This window comes from Anolis sagrei, chromosome 1 (genome assembly GCF_037176765.1).
Source record: "Anolis sagrei isolate rAnoSag1 chromosome 1, rAnoSag1.mat, whole genome shotgun sequence".
Taxonomy (NCBI): domain Eukaryota; kingdom Metazoa; phylum Chordata; class Lepidosauria; order Squamata; family Dactyloidae; genus Anolis; species Anolis sagrei.
The window spans coordinates 180,432,002-180,451,818 of NC_090021.1; positions in this window are offsets into that span (position 1 = coordinate 180,432,002).

Genomic DNA, 19,817 nt, shown 5'->3' on the forward strand with positions numbered 1-19,817 from the left:
CTTCCTTTGTACCTCAAATTGCAGGAGCACATGGTCACTTGCCCCTAAGGATCCTACCACTTCGACCGCATCGATCAGGTCCTCCGCATTTGTTAGGATGAGATCAAGAGTAGCCAATCCCCTTGTTGCCTCTTCTACCTTCTGGACCATGAAATTGTCTGCAAGGCAAGCGAGGAATTTGTTGGCCCTTGTACTCTTGGCCGAGTTTGTTTTCCAGCAAATATCGGGATAGTTGAAATTGCCCATGACTACTACATCTCTTTTCTGTGCCTGTTTGGTCAACTGTTGGCAGAAGACTTCATCAAGATCTTCCTCCTGGCTTGGGGGTCTGTAGTAGACGCCTACAACGACATCTTTTTGAGTCCCAGTTCCCTTGATTCTTATCCAGATGATTTCAAGCTGGTTTCCCAGATTGCTGTCTTGAATTTCTTCTGCAGCATAAGAGTTTTTGACATATAAGGCTACTCCGCCTCCTCTCCCCTTTGTTCGGTTTCTGTGAAAGAGGTTATACCCCTCGATATCTACATTCCAGCGATAGGAGTCATCCCACCAGGTTTCAGTGATGGCTATGATATCATATTTGTGGTGTAGTGCTAGAAGTTGGAGTTCGTCTTGTTTATTTCCCATGTTCTGTGCATTAGTGTAAAGACATGTGAGCCCCTGGGATCTTCTCTTGAGCTGTTTAATTGGGATTATTGTGCTTTTGGTACTTGGTCCTTGTTGTGTTTGTGCAGCCCTCCGTTTAGCCTTCTGGTGATTCCCAGACATTATGGGTAAAGTAGTGTTCGCAAGGCTGTTGTCCCCCTCCCCCGGTGGACCTAGTTTAAAGTGCGTCTAATGAGGTTTGCGAGTCTGTGAGCAAAAAGGTGTTTTCCTACTTGTGTGAGATGCACCCCATCCCTTGCCAGTAGGCCATCCTCCTGGAATAGCAGGCCATGGTCGAGGAAGCCAAAGCCAATGTTACTAAGTGGGCTTTGCTTGCATGTATGTTGTATGCATTTCTAACAATAGTCTTTTTTAAAGCTAGGCGAAGCTTCTACATCCTCGGTGGCACTGAAATTTATAAACATGAACAGCTGGAAACAAACATAAAATATTCTCTGAACCCTCACACATCTTCCAAATTGTGCTCCAGCTTCATGGCTTAGAACAAATTTCGGGATTACTTCCACAAATGGCAAAAGCTGCCTCTCTGCGTGTCCTGTTTGTGACAAGATTTTGGCTGCAAAGAAGCAGAGACTCTCCAGCTTGTATTTAGCTTTCCAATTTATCAACCTGAACTGAGCAGAAAAATCTTGGTTGGATTTTCCAAAACTCAAATTAAATTGTTTGGCTAGCGGTTTATTAAATCATGAGCAGTGTGAATAAAGCGAAGAGAAACATGGTTCACTTCTTCTGAAAACAACCCAACAACTCAGGGACGGCTACAAGCCCACACAAAGACATTGGAGGAAAGGAAGCGAGAAGAAAATACAGGCAGTCCCCAAGCTATGAACAAGATAGGCTCTGCAGGTTTGTTCTTAAGTTGAATTTGTATGTAAGTCAGAACAGGTACATTTTTAAGTGTAACTCCAGTCACATATATAATAGCTTTGGATAAAACAGAGAAAAGTTAGAACCTCTGTGGCAGGCCCGTAGCCAGGATTTCAATTGGGGGGGGGGGGGGCTGAGTTTGTTTGGAGGGGGCTGAGTCTGAGTGAAAGAGGGTCTACCCTAGCAAACCTTTTGTATCATTACCCCAATACCCCCATGCATATGGGATATATTGAGTATGGTGATCAGATTATGATATGAATAAACGTAACAGTTTAAATAATGCACCAGTAAGGCCTTTTCGCGAACCACCATGAGAATGTGGGGGGGGGGGCTGAAGCCCCTCAACCCTCCCCCCCAACCTGGCTACATGCCTGCTCTGTGGTGTTTGTTTTGCTGTCTTTGCCCCTCGGGGACTGCCTATACATACAGATGGAGATAGATGGAGATCCAGGTGTAAACCACCCCGAGTCACCAGCGGGTTGAGAGGAATGGTATATAAATGTAGTAAATAAATAAATAAATAAATAATATGGTTGCCATTTATTTTCAAAGCTGCAATGCAACTACTGTCTTGTGGTATATATATTTCCTTACATTCAACTATATCTGGATCACAGCCATGATGGGAATTAAGACTACACTGCATGCAAAAACATGAATTTTCTAATCATTATATATTTCTTGGCACTGTCCATAATCATTGAAAACCTTGCCTTATTTTCAGTCCTTTGTGTTCTATCCTTTATTAGACTGCATTGAAATTTTATTTCCTTTGGTAGGCCTTCTTTCTCCTTCAGAGAGTGATCCCAGCCAATCAAGAATCAGGTAGTGAATGGAATATTACAATGCCATTCAGTGATATACTTCCATGAGTGAGAAGAAATGAAACTAGTTTAGAATAAGAACAGTTCCTCCTGAGTTGGTCACCAGGTTGATTCTCATCAATCAGGAATACTGTTTTCTTGAAGTTGAATATTTAGGCTGATACTGTCTGGTGCGTGACTGCATTCATTTCTTTTACAGAAACCCATGCAAAAATTCCAGTGGGAAGGTAGCCCCAGTCTGCTAAACACATTTTTTTATTAAAAAAATCTCTGTTAAGCTCTGATGGGAAGCTTTATTCATGGTAATCAGTAGGCCTGGGTAACAACGGAAAAATTTGTTTCTAAAATTGATTCGTTTTTTGGTTTTTTTTGCGTTTCGTTATTTAAAATAATTACAAAATTTTCCTTTTTAAAAGTTTGATATTTACGAAATTTCGTTAATATTAACGAATCAATTCGTTAAAATGGCGGACGTGGTTGCGCAACGTGAAAATAATAGTTTTAAATAATAGTTTTAACCTCGGAGAAGGAAAGAGGGGGGAAAGAGAGAGAGAGGAGGGGTGAGATCTCTATTCTGGTTTCACAATGCTTCTCAATAATAATAATAATAATAATAATAATAATAATAACAACAACAAACCACTTTCTGCCTTCATGCATGTAAGGCACAGTGAAAGCAGTACTGAAAGATGGCCATCCATTCTTAATAATAATAATAAGTATAATAAATATAATAAATATAATAAATATAATAGTTTTAACCTGGAGTAGGAAAGAGGGGGGAAAGAGAGAGAGAGGAGGGGTGAGATCTCTATTCTGGTTTGACAATGCTTCTCAATAATAATAATAATAATAATAATAATAATAACAAACCACTTTCTGCCTTCGTGCATGTAAGGCACAGTGAAAGCAGTACTGAAAGATGGCCATCCATTCTTAATAATAATAATAATAATAATAATAAATATAATAAATATAATAGTTTTAACCTGGAGAAGGAAAGAGGGGGAAAGAGAGAGAGAGGAGGGGTGAGATCTCTATTCTGGTTTGACAATGCTTCTCAATAATAATAATAAGAATAATAAGAATAATAATAATAACAAACCACTTTCTGCCTTCGTGCATGTAAGGCACAGTGAAAGCAGTACTGAAAGATGGCCATCCATTCTTAATAATAATAATAATAATAATAATAAATATAATAAATATAATAGTTTTAACCTGTAGAAGGAAAGAGGTTAGGCAGGCAACAGGTCTCTGAGTGCTGCACTGCTGTGTCTCTTTGCCCAATGCACGCAGGCCAGAGTGAGGAACGAGGTGAGGTGATGACAGGAGGAGAGGAGAATTTGATCCACTTAAGCAGAGGCCAGGGACCCAGAAGTGGGGTAAATGCCGACCGCTTGCAACCAGGGAGAGGGGAGGGAAACAACTATAAAACTTGCACCAGACATACGGAAATAATAACGAAACAATTACAAAACAATTACGAAATAGATTTAAAAATTCGTTTCGTTTTTTAGTTGCTCCTGAATGGTTTGTTATCATTTCGTTTACCCAAAAAATAACAAATTATTAACGAATTACGAAATTAACGAACGAAACCGCCCAGCCCTAGTAATCAGCCATGATAAATGCATCAAGATAAAGTGTATCACAATCTTCATATTCTGAGATAGTATTTCTCTGACTTTCAGATGCTGGGAGCCTACTCTAGTTGGATGGCTTTATAATGGCTGGAGATGGATCCACTGGAATAGTTTCAGAAGTGCATCCAAGGGGGAGACATTCTTATTTTGCCCTCTCACCATGCAGTTTCACTCTTGCTTTGTTGTCTCTCTCTTTATAGACATCAGATGTAAACCAAGTTCACTAGGATTACATTACACCAGGGCTCCTCAAACTAAGGCCCGAGGACCGGATGCGGCCCTCCAAGGTCATTTACCCGGCCCTCTCTCTGGGTCAACCTAAGTATGAAACTACTTGAAAGCACACAATAACAACAACAATTCTATCTCATCAGCCAAAGGCAGGCCCACACTCTCCATTGAAAAACTAATAAGTTTATATTTGTTAAAATTGTTCTTGATTTTAATTATTGTTTTTAAATGTTTTTGCACTACAAATAAGATATTTGCAGTGTGCAAAGGAATTCATTCATGGTTTTTTTTAAAATTATAATCCGGCCCGCCAACAGTTTGAGGGACTGTGACCTGGCCCTCTGTTTAAAAAGTTTGTGGACCCCTGCATTACACTATATAATTAATGCAGTTTGACACCACTGCTTTGGAATCTTGGGATCTGTAATTATGAGAAGTACCAGTACCTTTTGGCATATAAGGCTAAAGACCTTGCAAAACTACAACTCCCCAGATTCCACACCATTAAACCATATCAGTTAAAGTGGTGTCACATTGCATCAATACCATTCAGTTCTATCAACATCATTATGCAATATTCCTGCTTCTTGGCAGGGGGTTGGACTGGATGGCCCATGAGGTCTCTTCCAACTCTTTGATTCTATGATTCTATGATTATCATGATCATGATCATCATCTTAAATTTTATGATGCACTTAATCATAGATGACATTTTCAAGTTTTTTAAAACTGCCATATAGGAGACAGGAGAAGAGAAGGTGTTGAATTCAAAGAGCCATTAACATACTTCCATCCATGTACCAAAAATGCTTTGGGTGACCTTTTCACAAAGACCAGTCCCTGAGGGCATATAGAAAGATACTTTTTGATAAACATCTTCAAACCCAACTTGTGATACAGTATGTCTGTGCATCAAGTCGTATTTCATTTTAAAAGTTTAATGCTCCACTTACTGTGCATATAAAATCTCTAAGATTCTTTTGGTCAAATATATTATGACCCACTGCAGGCAGTCAATATCTATGGTTTCACTTCTCCATACTTCCAAAGTAAATTCCTCCAGGAAGGGTTGGTGGGCTTCTCTAGGTCCTCAGTGTGATTTGATGTTATGCTTCCAGCCCAGATATAGTCAAAATGTAGAGCTCACTATTAATTCTGGTTTCATGTATTCACAGGGATTCTTGAAATGTATTTCCCATGGATACAGAATAGTAAGATATATGAATAAATGGTGTCCTTGTCCAAATATTTTACATGGATTTCTATAGATCTATTCTGTTCTATTTACATATTCATTTTAGACATTCATGAAGACTGAATAGTCCATATACATTTCTATTCATAACACAAAATTAGTAGGGAAAGATTCCCAGTTGCATGTCATTAATGTGGAAATCAGTGGAACGGAGAACCAAGAATGAAGAAGGAGCCCCTGTTTGGGATTATGAAAGGAAAGAACCAACTGGGAGTTGGCAGTTGGTTTTCTTTCTTCCTATGACACCAATTGAGCAGCATCTTAATCATTTTGGGAAGGAATGCTGTGGCAGATTGTGGTAAGTTAGTCCACTTTGGCTTTTACTCTAAATCTGAAATACCAGTCCAAGGTGCTGAACCATATACCTCAAATAGTTCAACCCTAGGAACAGCTCCATTAAAATTGATACTAAAACCTGACTTTAACACTTCACTGGAGGAAAATGATTGCATCCCTAAAACTCCAAAATCCAATATTCTGCAAAATTATCTATGTAGGTGGTTTCTGATAACTTAATGTGCCCCAACTTTGTTTCATGAACAAAATAATTTCTTTAAAAAATCTATAAAATTAACTTTAGACTATGTGTATAAAGTGTATTTAAAAATAAATAACTTTGTATTTAGACTTGGGCCTACCTACAAAATATCTAATTTTGTCTACACAAAATATCTACACAAACACAGATATTACACAATCCCCTAAAGGTTTCCTGTTGACATTAAGTCTGGTCGTGTCCGACTCTGGGGGTTGGTGCTCATCTCCATTTCTAAGCCTAAGAGCTGGCATTGTTTGTAGACATCTCTGAGGTCATGTGGCCAGCATGACTACATGGTGCGCTATCACCTTCCCACTGAAGTGGTACCTATTCACCTACTCACATTTGCATGTTCTCAAACTGCTAGGTTGGCAGAAGCTAGCCCTAACAGGGAGAGCTTACTCCACTCCCTGGATTTGAACCATCAATCTTTCGATCAGCAAGTTCAGCAGCTCAATGGTTTAACTTGCTGCTCCATCAGGCACCACAATACCTGAAATATAAAAAATTCAAAATATTTCTGGTTCCAAGCATTTTAGGAAAAGGAGATTATTACAAAAATGAATAATAGTTGCATGAAAATGCCAAGCATGGTTTCTATTTAGATTGCAAAAATAAAAGTATTCCCCAATAAAGTATAAAGTTATTTATAAAGTTATTTACAAAGCTTATTCCCTTGCCCACACTGTGGGCAAGGGAAGAAGAAAAGGGCAATTCTATTAGTGCTCTCAAGTTTGCCTTAGATCCTTTGGAGTGACATTTGGCCCAGAGAAACTTGCTTTACATACCGATCCCTTGATCTGCGGTATGTCTACTGCACGGTGCTGAATGATGGTGTGCACTATCTGCCATTCTTTCTCAATTAACATTTCAAATGATGCTTGTTCCCGGAAGACATTGAAATGTCAAGGAATAAAAAAAGAGTGAGCAGACTGAAAGGAATGACAATGAAAAACATGAGGAAGATTAATAATATCTCAGCAGGGCATGTTGGGAAAGGGAATTGGTGGGTCCTTCCAAGTCATAAAGGGTGGTGTGAGGCAGAGTTGGAGGGTACATAACCTTCAAGATAGTGGTGTTATTAACCTTCATTGCTAATGGTGATGAATACCGGGAGTGGCTGTCTAACAAGATTGAGTAAGTCCACCCCTGCTATGTTCCCTAATGGGAACAATGAGGCCTCCTTGTGGGCCCACTATAAAATACCGTTTTCAGTATTCTATATAGCTAAAAGTACCCATTTTGGGAACAAATTACGATACTAGAAAGGATCAAACCATGTCAAATTTAAGGTGTAAAATGCCAAATCTACAGATTTGTTCTGAGTGTGGGTCAAAAAGTTTTGCCTCTTGTGTCATGAAAACGTTATGAATAAACATGTAAAAGCAGAAGTTGCTACAGATCACAGTCTGAACTATCCTCTACACAAAACTACCATTCAACATAGTCATAATCATTTTATACACATTTGCACCATTGTTAAACCATGGAAAAATTCAAGGTTTTACTTCTTGACCCATGATTTTAAAGCTGTTTTAACGTCATTCAAGTCATTGAATCTGAAACCAAATAGGTTGTCTTTTTAGACTTCTTTTTGCAGCAACAAGCCAGTTTCAATAAATTGTTGAATCTGCAAGGAGGAGGACTGACTGATACTTCTAGTAAGTAAATCTCTGTCCTGGGCTGGGAAGAAATTCCTAAATGGAAGTTCTACTTGTGAATATGAGAGACATTCAATGAGATAGCTGTTGTGGCTTTTTAATTAAAATTTGCCAAAACTTACAGAACTTTCCTAAAATCAGTAGCTATATGAATACTTATGAAAGTTCAGGAAAATGATCCTCTGTTATCTTGTGTCATTGTATAGAAAATTCAAGGAGATAGTTATTGTAGTTTTTAAATAAAAACTTTGAAAATTCCCCAAAACTCTGTGGGTAAACAAAACTTTCTGAATCTTGATGGGCTAACAGTGGTAAATGTGCTCTACCTTCATAGCCATAATAAATGTTCTTAAAATATTTTAATCTGGCAGCTTCATGTGGAGTATACCTGGAACAAATCTTGATCTTTGCTGTGGACCTTGCATACACATGTAAAGTTCAAAAGTAGATTTTTGCTATTGTTGTTACCAACTCATATTTTTCATAGAATGATTTTCTTTTCATAGAATGATTGATTAATTTTGTTTTTTAAGGGTGTGTCACATACATTTTCCAAGGATCCCCCAGCGGTACAATGGGTTAAACTCTTGTGCTACCAGGACTACTGACCAAAAAGTTGGTAGTTCAAATCCAGGGAGCGGGGTGAGCTCCCATCTGTCACCTCTAGCTTCACTTGCGGGGACATGAGAGAAGCCTTCCATGGGATGGTAAAATATGCAGGTAATGTCATTTCAGATGGCCAATTCTCTTACACCAGAAATGATTTGCAGTTTCTCAAGTTGCTCCTGACACAGAAAAAAAAATCAATTTTCCAGCAATCACATTACACTTTGACATCATAATCAGCTATACTTTCCAGCTGCTAAAAATCTTCTAAACAAAGGGTGAATTCCTCTAGAAACTTAGGGTCCTTTATCATTGTTGATCTCTAGCAATAATTAAGCATTTGGTGTCTATTCTTCCTGTAATTAGTGTCAAATTAGCCCACTTTTTTACATGCCAGTAACTGTGTCTCAACTTTTATCTCACCGTTTTTCCTTCCAATTAACAATCTCCCTTTCAACAGTCTTTTTAGAGCACACAGCATGTGGTATTTTTCTTTGCTATATCTTATTTGAAAGTCAGCATTTAAATAACCATTAACATCCATAGAAAAAAAGATATCATAACAGATACAGCGATACACCTAGGGATAAATGAATTATAAATATTGAGCTGTCAGAACACCCCCTCAGAATTGCTTTTTTATCTGTTTATGAAATCTAAACCTATGGCAATGCATCTGTGATAATACTGTGCTCTTAAATAATACATTTGCTTTGAGATGTGCTTGCATGGTTTTGTTAGATGTTTGGGGGAGAAGGATTTGTTTTCTTTGTTTTTTCCCATGTGGTTTTACAAATATTCAAGCAGGTGAACAGCTAGACCCAAGCAGAGGTGTTGCATCTCAGTCTTTGCTTTAGTTAGTTGTATACATTGTTAATATTCTTTCAATGGATTTAGGTACATGGGAAGCTGCCATGTATACAAGTCATAACAGGATAATTTATACTGGCTGTGTTTCAGACAACAGTCTTTCCTAATCCTACCTGGATGCAAAGGACTCCACCCAAGAACCTTGGCATCGAAAACAATTAATCTGTCACTTTGCTTTACCAGAAGGGCTCTTCTAATAATCAAGCATTGGCAAATATTAAGACTTTATTGCACAAAGTTGCTATTCCAAAGCAGTTGTGAAGTCATCAATACTTCCATGAATGAGCACCTTTATTATCCCATCTCTTTTCATTTGTGCAATTGTGCCAAATCACCAATTGGTAGTCATGTAATCATACTTCCACATAACCCGTTTCCCCGCACTTTTCCTGCTCCATATTTATTTTTAAATTTTTAAGCAATTTTTGCACTCCCAGTAAAAGTTAACATTAAAAAGGGCAAACACTACAGTTAAATATTAAATAAACAGTTCAGGAATAGTGAGGGGGAAGGTAGAGACTGGGAGAGGAGGAAAATCACATCCTCTGACATCTCTTCACTAGCGTGTGCAAAATAACAGAAAGCTGTTCTGTTTTCATTTTGAATTTTGGGTGACCCCATTTTGTTTTTGGGAAGATTCAGGGAGATTAGCAAGGTGGTGGGAGGGGGCATTCAGATTCGTAATTTGGAAGCCTAAGTTCTGTTTTTGCTTTGGAAAGATTTGGTCCATTAGCTCCAATGGGTAAACTTTAGAGTCTCATTTCTCCATTGCTTTAGGCCAGTGTTTCTCAACCTTCCTAATGCCGTGCCCCCTTAATACAGTCCCTCATGTTGTGGTGACCCCCAACCATAATATTGTTTTCGTTGCTACTTCATAACAGTCATTTCACTACAGTTATAAATCATAATGTAAATATCTGATATGCAGGATGCATTTTCATTCACTGGACCAAACTGGGCACAAATATCCAATACACCCAAATGTGAATGCTAGTGGGGTTGGGGGAGGATTGATTTTGTAATTTGGGAGTTGTAGTTGCTGGGATTTATAGTTCACTTACAATCAAAAAGCATTCTGAACTCCACCAGCGATGGATTTGAACCAAACTTGGCTCCCATGACCAATGGAAAACACTGGAAGGGTTTGATGGGTATTGACCTTGAGTTTGGGAGTTGTAGTTTACCTGTATCCAGAGAGCACTGTGGACTCATGCAATGGTGGATCTGGACCAAACTTGACACGAATACTCAATATGCCCAAATGTGAACACTGGTGGAGTCTGGGGGAAATAGATCTTGACATTTGGGGGTTGTAGTTGCTGGGATTTATAGTTCATTACAATCAAAGAACATTCTGAACTCCACCAATGATAGAATTGGAATCTCCATAACCATCAGAAAATACTGTGTTTTCTTATGGTCTTTGGCGATCCCTCTGATACCCCCTCGCAACCTCCTCAGGGATCCCAACCCCCAGGTTGAGAAACACTGCTTTAGGCCTATCTGGATGAAACTTGACACACTTGTAGGACATATTAATGAGCATAAGTTCCCCAAGTTTTGGAACATTTTGCCAATCCTCCAATTTTGGGGAAAATTTATGACATTTTTTTGTGCTGGTCAATGACCGAAATAAATGATTTGATTTGATTTGATATGACTTTTAAAAAAAACAACTATAAGCATTTCTGGGATTTGAAGTCCAAAACAGGGCTCCACAAGAGGGGAGTAGAATGGACAGAACCAGCCCTCTGACTGGCTGAGAAATGCAAGTGTGGCTGTGCTCACTGCTTAGTACCATCACTTGCACCCCAGAGAGATTGCTGCTTATGCTTGCAAAACTAACAAATGATCAAAATATTAATAACAAAAAATAAGTCCTAATCAACCAATCTTTCCCGAATGTATCTGAAAGATTTGGCAGCTCATGTTTCTTTCTAATAAGGCTTTGGACCCCTCTCCCCCTATTTGTTTTCAGCAGTTTGACTGCAAAATTGCCAAAATTACCTGAAATCCAAATGAATCTACATAATTTTGCTCACCCATACTCTTCAGTGCTGGCATGTTGACCCAAGAGCAGAACAGATCATACACAGTAGGTAAGGGGAACATTGTGGAATTGGCAGCTGTTGATGGGTTTTGCCCATTAAAAGCTGAGGAAGGATTATTCATGGGAAGAAGGTAGAGTCTACTCTAAAGGCCCTTTCTCTTTCTCTTTTGAAGAAGCCTTACAGTTGTCTTAAATATATAAGGGACAGAATTTGGGATATTATTCCACAGCCAACATTATTTAAAATAAAATACAAATACAGAGAGGTTTTTATGTATGCATACAGTCAACCCTCCCCAAAGACATTAGACAGGCCCCCATACTGGCAGTCTTTAGGAAGAATTTGAAGACATAGCTGTTCCGATGTGCCTTTCCAGAATAGGAAAACTCCAGTAAGCACTTTATTAGAGTCCCAGAAGCACTTTATGAGAACTTTAAGATTCTCTGCACACTGCACTTCCTTGAAATCCGATAGACCACCTGTCACATCCAGCACTTTTTAATCTGTACCCATTACTTGGCCCGGCCCTGTTTTTATTGTGTTATGCTGTATTGTTTTGTTGTTTTTACTGTTATTGCTTTAATGTTTTTGATTTGCTTTGAATTATATTGTTATGTTATTGTGTTGTTGAGGCCTTGGCCTTTGTAAGCCGCATCGAGTCCTTTGGGAGATGCTAGCAGGGTACAAATAAAGTTTAATAATTAATAATAATAATAATAATAATAATAATAATAATAACCCTCCATTTTCCACACGTTCTGCACCCATGAATTGAACACAATTTCACAAAAAGACAGGAAACACGAAAAGTAATTGAAAATGCACAAAAGTCTCATGTAATATTATAAAAAATGGGGGAAAACAGCAAAAGTTCTTTATTCTGGTATGCAACAATGAAATAACTGACAATTTTCATCCCTGCTTACATAAACCTACACTTCGTTATGGTCTTGTATTGGCATGTGAGGCAGATAAGAATGTGTACCCACAGGAATTCCCCTATGAGTTGATCAAGGTGCCTTCATCATGGAAGATCTCAAAAAATATTTGCTTGGATTTTACATAACACTCTGCTAGTGATGCAGAACACATCATGCATTGTGCGGGGCTTGATGAATGCAAAGCTGGGGTGAAAATTGCTGGAAGAAACATTAACAACCTCAGATATGCAGATGACACCACTCTGATGGTCGAAAGCGAGGAGGAGCTGAGGAGCCTTCTAATCAAGGTGAGAGAAAAAAGCGCAAAAGTTGGGTTGCAGCTAAACGTCAAAAAACCCCAAGATTATGGCAACAAGAATGATTAACAACTGGAAAATAGAGGGAGAAAATGTGGAGGCTGTGACAGACTTTGTATTTCTAGGTGCAAAGATTACTGCAGATTCAGCCTGTGGCCAGGAAATCAGAAGACACTTACTTCTTGGGAGGAGAGCAATGTCCAATCTCGATAAAATAGTAAAGAGTAGAGACATCACACTGGCAACAAAGATCCGCATAGTCAAAGCCATGGTATTCCCTGTAGTAACCTACGGATGTGAGAGCTGGACCTTAGGGAAGGCTGAGCGAAGGAAGATGGATGCTTTTGAACTGTAGTGTTGGAGGAAAGTTCTGAGAGTGCCTTGGACTGCGAGAAGATCCAACCAGTCCATCCTCCAGGAAATAAAGCTCGACTGCTCATTGGAGGGAAGGATACTAGAGACAAAGTTGAAGTACTTTGGCCACATGATGAGGAGACAGCAAAGCCGAGAGAAGACAATTATGCTGGGGAAAGTGGAAGGTAAAAGGAAGAGGGGCCGACAAAGGGCAAGATGGATGGATGGCATCCTTGAAGTGACTGGACTGACCTTGAAGGAGTTGGGGGTGGTGAAGGCTGACAGGGAGCTCTGGCATGGGCTGGTCCATGAGGTCACGAAGAGTCGGGGACGACTGAACGAATGAACAACAACTGCTAGTGATAGAGTCTCACCTCAAACTAATAGAAGAAAGGAGACAATTTAATAGATGCCTCCCCTTTCTACAACACCCATAAAATTTGCTACAGAAGAAAGTTAGTAATGTTAAAGAATATCCGTAGGAAGCCTCCATTAGGCTAGATTCCCTTCTGAGTGAAAAAATGTATTTTTATGGGACATTCGACTGCCCTCATCTTTGGTCTTCTGCCAGCAGGTAAAAATATAAGTATTTTTAGAACAAGCATTTGGTGATTAATGGGCTCTATGGAAAGGTATTCAATGTTGCATTTTTATTGTTCATGGCATGTTTTTAAATGATTGTAAATTATTTTAAAATACTAATGTTTTGTCATATTGTGCATTGTTTTTTAAAAAGTACTATTCAACTTTAATTTTTGTACTTGTCTTTATTCATGTTGTGAGCTGCCTTGAGTTTCATTTGGGACAAAGGCAGGATAAAAAAGAAATAATAATATTATAGAAAAGAACTTGTGATTTAACTCAATGATTTCCATAGAGAAAACATTTGTTTTACTTTCTTTGCAATTTGACACACAGCCTCCACAGCTTTCCTGCTGAAGTTCAATCTATGCCTTAGTTTTCTGATAGAACTGGTAGGCAAAGCCAAGTTCAAGGTCCAGCAAATCAAATAAGAGAATATAGATCATATTGTATTAAGAAAAATGCACTGTGGCGAAATGGCTTCCAAAATGCTAATTAAGTTTCAAGGAAAACTAAATTAGAGTTCTTGTTTCTTCTGTTAAATACTGAGCCTGAGATCATTTCCTCTCAGAAATAAAGGAAGCTTTCTCATATTGATTTCGAATGAGCATGCTAGGTTTCAGTTGTCTGTGGTTTTTATTGATTGAAGGGAAGAAAGCCACAGCTGTTTTGCCATGAAAGACAAGCTCTCGGCTACCTTCAGATAAAAAGCTGTCACAAAGATTTTCTCACATCAGATTTGGTGCAGAAAAAGAAGAAGGCCGTGTCTATGTCTAGCAGGACTATAGGCCCTTCATTCACCAAATGTAGTGGAGTATATGTGTGCTATTCACACCACTCATTGTTTAATAGAAATTCAATTTACATGTAAAACTTTAGATGCTTATTAAGTAACATAAACTTCCTAGGCAGATTTGTAGTAAATAAATACACACAAACATTTAATCTTTATTAAATCCTGATGTGTGTTGATTCAGCACATGAAAAAAAAATGTTGAATTGACTATTTATTTGTCTCTTGTCTAGTCACCTACTTATTTATCTCTAATTCTATGGCTCTCCTCATCGGTAGAATCACAAATCTGAATAGGAGAGATTTCCCTACCTGTGTGTACTCTCCGCAAACTCTAGGGTTGGAACTACTTCCCTATATCCCAGGATCTAATCCCAGATTATCTGCTTTGGGCTCGATTATATGGACTACATGGCCAGATAATCTGAGATAAACAGATAATCTGGGATCAGATCCTGGGATACAGAGTAGTGTAGGTGCAGCCAAAATCAGGCTTCAAGATCTGATGGAGAATTTCCATGTATGTGGGAAGCTATCCATTGTAGACATGTTACCTTTCCTATGTGGGAGATGGAGTTACAAAATTGGGGCTTTTTCTTGTTTCAGCATACTTAAGTAACACATGAGTAGCTAGCTATAGAGATGCATGGAGTAGATAATTATTTTTCTGCACGTTTCTTTAAAATATCTAGAACCATTACACATTCCTTGCCCTATTATTTTAGATCTTTAACTTGCTCCTTGGAGGACTTATTTCGGTAGCCCAACTGGTATTGAACCTGCATTACATTCAGAAGAGCTCTAATTTTTATGACATTTGGCTGCCCTGACTATTTTCTGCTTTTGTTGATCCTCCATGTATGACCCTGTGCAGGCTTAGCTTTCACCAGACTATCACAGGGAGCCTATTTTGAAGGGAATCAACTGCAATTGCATGTATGTTCAATATTTTTTGAAATAATTCTCATTTTTTGGGGGGCACACCACATGCTTTTCTCTGTATCCATAAATTAGAGGATAATTGTTTGCTAGTGGAGTTAATGAACTCTTAAGGTAATAAAGACCAGTAATCATTTCCTATTTTTATTCTGCTCTTGACTTTTTGGTTACACCTGAAAATGCATAATTTTATTGCAATTTTAAAATGTGCAATAATTAAATTAATCTTCATAAAGAACTTAAGGGATTTTTTTGAAATCAACTTTGAGCAAACCAGAGGCAGTGTTAAAATTGGATTGGTTGGCACCCTTTTCTCATTTGGCAAACAGGTGCAACATAGCTGTCTCTATGCCGGCAAGAGCTGTATCTATTGATTTGGCTGGTGCTGCTGATAGGTGCAAGTTTTCATTCTGTTTATGTTTAAAGAATTTACTGAATTCAGTGGTTTCATTGGGGATACAAAAATAACCTACAGTTTAGAAAATTCAAAAACAGAAGAAGGTAAAACTGACAGATTTCCGGTCTCTTGATCTAATTCTATGATTTAGGCCTAGAACATAAAACCTTTAATGTATGTCAACCCAATCTGGGAGGAGAATATAATGGTAGCCCCAAATAAATTAGACCTATTGAAATCAGTAGGTCTTTTGTTAGTAGCGATTAACAAGTCCCATTTATTTCAAAATATCTATCCTAGTTGGGATTAGATTTAGACTCGAATCTATACAGTATGATGCCCATATCCATGGGACTAGTATCCATGGTTTCATTTATCCGCTTTTAACAAAATATAGTCTTTATGGGCATTTTCTAGGTCCTCCAGTACAAAATGGTATTTTGGGGCTAGATAGTCTTAATTTCAATAGGGTTTGCAATTATCTGTGGCTTTGAGTAGTTATTCCAAGTCAATGAAAGTATTCTCTGTAAATACAAGGATCGTTCACTTCCATGAAGTAAAGCTGATACAAATAAAATAAGGAGCATAATGTACAGATATAACCTGTTGTTTAGATCAGGGATATCAAACACATTTTCACTGAAGGTCTTATGGTTGCCTTCAAATGGCCAATGAATCCATGGATGGAGAATCCATGGATACTGATGGCCAACTATAGTTTTTTTTAACATAGTGGTCAGTGCTCCTTAGTTTTTACCTGGTGGCGCAGTGGGTTAAACCCCTGTGCTGGCAGGACTGAAGACCGACAGGTTGCAGGTTCGAATCTGGGGAGAGGCGGATGAGCTCCCTCTATTAGCTCCAGCTCCTCATGCGGGGACATGAGAGAAGCCTCCCACAAGGATGATAAAAACATCAAATCATCCGGGCGTCCCCTGGGCAACGGCCTTGTAGACAGTCAATTCTCTCACACCAGAAGCAACTTGCAGTTTCTCAAGTCACTCCTGACACGACCAAAAAAAAAAAAAACCCCAGTTTGGTTAAAGCTGAATGACAACTCCCATCACTTTCCATTATCCACCATGCAAACTGGGGATAATGGGAATTGCAACCAAACAGCACCTGTAGCTCTGAGGTTGGGGAAAAGTTAAAAGACATTTAAAATGCAGACAACATATCCACAAGCTTTGTATCTAAATCCAAAATGCAATATCCTGACTAAAAAGAACAAACTGAAGTTTTCCAGATGTTACTGTATCACAACTCCCATCAGCTCTAGTCAGGCTGTCTAATGATGAGGAATACAGGAGTTGTAGTCCATCAACTGGAGAGCCACATAAAAGGACACAATGGCCATGGGCCTTGAGTTTGACATGTGTGGTTTATATAATATGTAAATCAAATAATGAGCATATCGTCAGTCACTGTAATGTGTACAGATAGCCCTACTGCAATCAAAATATATGCATACAACAGCTCAATTACTCTCTAAGGTATCCAGAAATGAGCTTTAGTGTTCTATGAACTGATGACAAAAATGTGCTTTCCTCTTCTTTTTAGTTCAAAAGTTGTTGTTGTAAATTATTTTTTGGTCAAACAAATATTCCTTCAATCTCTCACTGCAACTTTTAGCACCTGAGACCTTTCTCTTTTACTGTTTCTCATTACTGTATATGTTCACATAATGGACAAACATCCTTGTGTGACCATGTTATGGGAACAAGGTTCATAGTTTTCAACAGATTACCACATGGGGACTAGAACCAAAGAGAAAAACAAAGATTAAGAACCACCACTATACAACACGTTCAGAGGGATGTACACTGTACTCTCTAATTTTGTGATGGTGTGAGGCATCTCTTACCTCTTAGTCACCTAGATTGCAACCCTGTGCCAAAGCCCAGTGACTCCAATAAATGTATAACTGTGCACATGACTAAAATCAAAGCTTCAACACTCTCTTGATGTTAATTGCTTTTGAAGACTCAAAGGGGTATTTTATTTGCTGCGTGTGCCTACCTTTCACGTTGTATGCTGCAGTCACATAGCAAACTCATCAGCAGTCTAGACTGTAGGTAGATATTTTCAGACATAGCTGTAATGTTACCCCTGAGAATTGGGTTGTTTAAATGAATCCCCCATTTTCCTGAACTCTTGCTCTGCCAAGCTGTCTAGATGTAATTTGGGGGTCTGGTATGTCAATGTTTGCTTTTAAGAAATTGTCATTCTTCCAAGCACAGTTTTCTGGTATGCAGCCCTCCAAAGTCTGGCTCAGAAAATGCCATTGCTCAAATTAATTTACATGAGATGGGATGTGATGCAGCAATTTGCAAGAGGATAAACATTTTGCATCAGATGCCTTTCAATTACATCCTCCCTTAATACTGTTATTGCGGTCCTCTGGGTCAGAGTCTCTCCACTTCTCTATTCTGTGGAACCTGGTCAGGCTTTTAATTGTCTAACCTTTTTGTAAACCATGTCCTCCAGATGCAGAAATTGAATATAATTTCCTTTTATTCAGTATTAATAAACTGTAAGCAACATCATTGCTGCTTCTTGGCAACCCGCCTGAATTAAATAGGTCTCATAATGTATCTGTGATGTGTACCACAGAGCCATTTTTAAAAGCAATATGCTGAGCATGCTTTGGGTAACAGGAAGACTACTTTTAATTCCTTTGTTTTTAAGTGCCACATATTCCCACTGAGCAGCAGTAAACACCGTTAGTGTTCTTTGGGCATTTACTAAATGCAGCACTTATGTATCTCAATCTAAGATGAATAATGCCTGCTCAAAACAAAATCATATGATGTTCCTTTGTATGCTTCCACGTTTTGGCAAAAATTAGAATTTTAGCTATGTTAAATCCAAAATTCTAATTTTTGCCAAAAAGTGGAAGCCCATGTCTTGGCAGATCAGGAGCCACAAAATTGAACAGGTCAAATACTTTAGTATTTGCTATAGATAGATACGGACTGACCTATAGATAGATATAGATAGATATGGACTGACCTTGAAGGAGCTGGGAGTGGTGACGGCCGACAGGGAGCTCTGGCGTGGGCTGGTCCGTGAGGTCACAAAGAGTTGGAGATGACTCAACAAATGAACAACAACAACATAGATAGATACCACTTGGTCATGGCTCTCACAGCAACAAGCAGTAATGGCTTCTGCACATGCCAACATTGATGCAAGATATTGTTTCTTCTACAATAAGGATAATCAACCAATATTTATTTATTGATTTATCTACAGTATTTATATTCCACCCTTCTCACCCCACAGAGGACTCGGGGCGGATTACAATGTACACATACATGGCAAACACACAACACATATAGACAGACAGTAAAAGGCTATTTAACATTCCAAATTTTTCTGGCCACCAGGGGAGCTGTTGCTTCACCGTCCATCTGCAACACTGATGAAGTACTTTCTGCATTCCCCGCATGCTTTGGCTGGAGATTTTTTATGGCCTTGTAAATTTGTTAAATTAGTCTCCCCACACATAGGTGGTACCTAAATTTCCAACTTGACAGATGCAACTGTCTTTCGGGTTGCAAAGGTCAACAACAAGATACACAAATTGGCCAGAAGCTCACTCCAACCCGGGCTGGCTTTGAACTCATGGCCTTTCGGTCAGTAGTGATTTTCATGCAGCTGACACCCAGCCAGCTGCGCCACAGAGCCCTCAAACATTTTGAGGCTAGGATTGGTTTTCTATTACTATATGGCTCCCCTATTTGGATTTCTGCAGTCAATAAATCATTTAATATACCACATTCCATATTTTCACAGAAACTAATGGGGCTCCCTAGTTGTGTACCTTATGCCTTTCTATGCATTGGGAAAGGTCAAAACCACTCTTGAATAATAATAAATAATAATATAATAACACTTTATTTCTAGACCACCCTCTCTTGCCAAAGGGACTTAGAGCAGTTTACACACCTAAAAAGGCAAGCATTCAATGCTGCAGGTGAGTACAAACACATCAAAAAATACACAATAAAGCAACAGTAATAACATGAGCTTACGATGAAGAATTGTAATAAAAAATAAAACAAAACAATCCAATAAGACATAGTTAACTAAAACATAACCTTAAAACCTTGGCATGGACAAGAGCTATAAAATTCTGGCGGCATATACATTTTCAAGCAGACCCCAATAGCTATATTCCCTCTCTGTCGTCAGATCACTTTATTTCAGAATGGTATTCTTTGATTCTCAGAAAGATAGAAGCAGTTGGACTGTCTTTGAAAGTACTCTTAATGCTCACAAATGTGGAAGCCTGCAA